The sequence below is a fragment of the Sinocyclocheilus grahami genome, unplaced genomic scaffold, assembly GCF_001515645.1.
Source record: "Sinocyclocheilus grahami isolate Dianchi unplaced genomic scaffold, SAMN03320097.WGS_v1.1 scaffold660.1, whole genome shotgun sequence".
NCBI classification, from domain to species: Eukaryota; Metazoa; Chordata; class Actinopteri; order Cypriniformes; family Cyprinidae; genus Sinocyclocheilus; species Sinocyclocheilus grahami.
Window position 1 is genome coordinate 547519 of NW_015505839.1, and position 3031 is coordinate 550549.

Consider the following 3031-nt stretch of genomic DNA (forward strand, 5'->3'; position numbering starts at 1 on the left):
TACTTACAATCTTTAAAATTCTATCGTTTTTCATTCTTGCCAATAATATGATGTTAATGACATAAAAGACCACTTAAGTATACTTAAAGAGAGTTCACTTTCATGACTGTTTCCTAACACACTTAAGTACATTATTTTAGTTTCAGTTTGAAATAAAAAAAAATATAAAAAGTTTGCTGTGCTACATTTTAAATCATTGTTTTAATACTCTTTTGACATGCTTAAAAAGTAGTACACTTACAAACTTTGATGTTTTGACTAACCTAATGAAGCACATTACATTACAATACGTTACATTTTAAGTTAATATATTTTAAATGAAGTACATTGCAACTTCATCATTACAAAAATTGTAATATATTTTAGTTTACAATAAGTGCTTGTCAGTACATTCAGCAATACTCTTTAACCATATTTAATAGAAAATTTAATAATGAAATTACATATAAAATGCAGTTAAGTGTTCGAAAATATTACATCCAATTTGCACCTAAGTACCTTCTTTTAAAGTATATTAAAGTACAGTTCATCTTTATGTATTTCCCTCATGATACATATGAGGTGGAAAACATCCAACAAAACCTGTCTAAGATATAACTGGGCCATAGTCATCTGCTTCCTCCCCGTTATTTTACTTCCCTGGTTTGCAGTCCTCTCAAGACAATTCTTGCTGTTCACATTTAGAGAATTAAACCAGCACAGCAGTGAGAAAGATAACAGCGACTCAATATAGGATCTGTAGAACAACATCAATGTTTTATCCACATTACATGACCTTAGTTTCCACAAGCAATACAATCTTTGCTGCCCACTCTTACACAAAGCATCAGTATTTGGAGGAAAGGATAGGCTAACAATTACAGAATAATCAGCAAAATTCATAGTATGCCTATTTCAATCATTTGTGTACAAGATAAATAATAAAGGAGAGAGGACACATCCTTGAGGTGACCCAGTAGATGACAGCAGCCATTCAGAAAGACAGAAATGTACTTTAAATCTCTGTGTTCTCTGCACAAGGAAATCCAAAATCCATCCTACAAGACTAAAATCCATCCCAAATTCATTAATGAGTTTCTCAACTAAAATATGTGGCTGAACGGTAATGGAAAGTGGATGAAAAATCAATAAAAAGTCATTTAACAAATGCTTTCGGCTCATCCAAATGCTGAAGTACTAAGTGTGAGAGAGTTACTACTGCATATACTCTACACCTCGCTTAGCCCTACATGCAAATTAAAGTGGGTCTAGAGAACTTTGAGTCCTTTGCATAATTACTCTCTTTACTAGTTTTTCTAAACATTTCATAACTAAAGATGTAAGTGCCACAGTTCTAAAGTCATCTAATGCTGAAATGTACTTTTTCATAAGGGAAGCCTTCGATGCAAAATGCATTAGGTAAAATTAATTAATGAATAGATTTTTGTTAGTAATTTACAGTACTGAATGTAAAACAAAAAGGTGTAATCATCAGTCTTTGGACTGAGAGTGTTTCTATGATCCCTTAACATTCTGTCTAGATATCCCAAACAGAATTGTGTGTGTCTCTGTCTTATGTAACCGGAATCTTTAGTCATAGTAAGGAGACAGGTGTGGACCCACCTGACCACATCCAGAGGTCACGGGCACCTTCTGTCTCCCCTCCATCCACCTGTCTGTGCCTTCTGTGCTGGGACATCCAGTTCTCCAAACACTCACACCCAAAGGAAAACTACTGCTCAGAGTGAAGCTCAAAGAGACTTTGTCTCAGAAAATTCCTTCAAATTTTTTGAGGTTATCCTTAAAATAAATATATTGAGCTATAAAATTAATTAGCATAGCACAGGGCAGATAACTTGATCTTGGAAGAAACCGGCGAGAAATATTTGATTACATCCCCTCTGTGTAGGTGAATGGGGAATCTCCAAAACTGTTTATCAAGATTGTTTCAATATGTCAAATCATCAAGATGTATAATTACAATATGTATAATCTGACAACAATGGAATCATAAATATTACTTCTTTAGCTCTTTACAACACTGAGCACATTTTATTTTAGATTTCTTCTGGAACTGACATACATGAGAAGCAGGAGACTAATATTGTTTTTGCCTTTATTAGAAAGGATAGGATGAAGAGAGACAGGAAGCACTGGGATACAGAATCAGGAAAGGACCACGAGGCAGGACTCAAAAGGAGGACAGCCGAGGCAACAAATGTAGGAGCACTGTCCACAAGGCCATGTCCCAAATGGCACCCTAAGCCCTCACGGTCTTCCTCCAAGTCCATCCTTTCATGACGTGATGCCGTAATGTAGACGTCTTCTGTAAAGCTCGCCTCAAGGGCACACAGAGGCCGCAGAAGGGCTTGTGAGGAACCTTCTGAAACCTAAAATGAGAAATGGGACACCCTATGGTCATGTGGACTTAACAGACACACGGATGCAGCAGCCTTTGTAAGTATGCAGTGCACATGAAGTGTGTCATTTGGGACAGGGGCTAAGCTTAAATTCCTCATTTGCACTCCACATTAAAAAGATCTAAGTTGTTCTTTTTCTTTTCATGGCCAGTTTCTTACAGGCACTTCAGTATACACTTCATCTAGTCCAACATTTACCCCATATGGATATCAAAATGCGCTTGTAAGTTTCTATTTATATCACTAAAAAGAGATTAGCGACTGTGTGTGTGTGTGTGTGTGTGTGTGTGTGCATAATTAAGTTTTCCCATATGCTCCAAGAAATTTGTAATCTCATCAGTACCTTGAACCAATCAGTGCTGCATATGCTTTTTGGAAAAGGAATATAATATGCTGACATACGTCACAGTAAGAAGACACCAAAACTTACTCGAAAATGCACATACTCACAGTTAAATGACTTATGACTTATGAATGTACTGAGCGGTTGTGAGATGAAGAGATACAAAGCCAGCCAGAGGTGTAGTTATACATCTGGAGGCTGTCTTAAGGACACAAGTGAAAAGGCCAACAAGTGCGCGTGTGTGCGTGTGTGAGTGTGTGTGTGTGTGTGTGTGTGTGTGTGTGTGTGT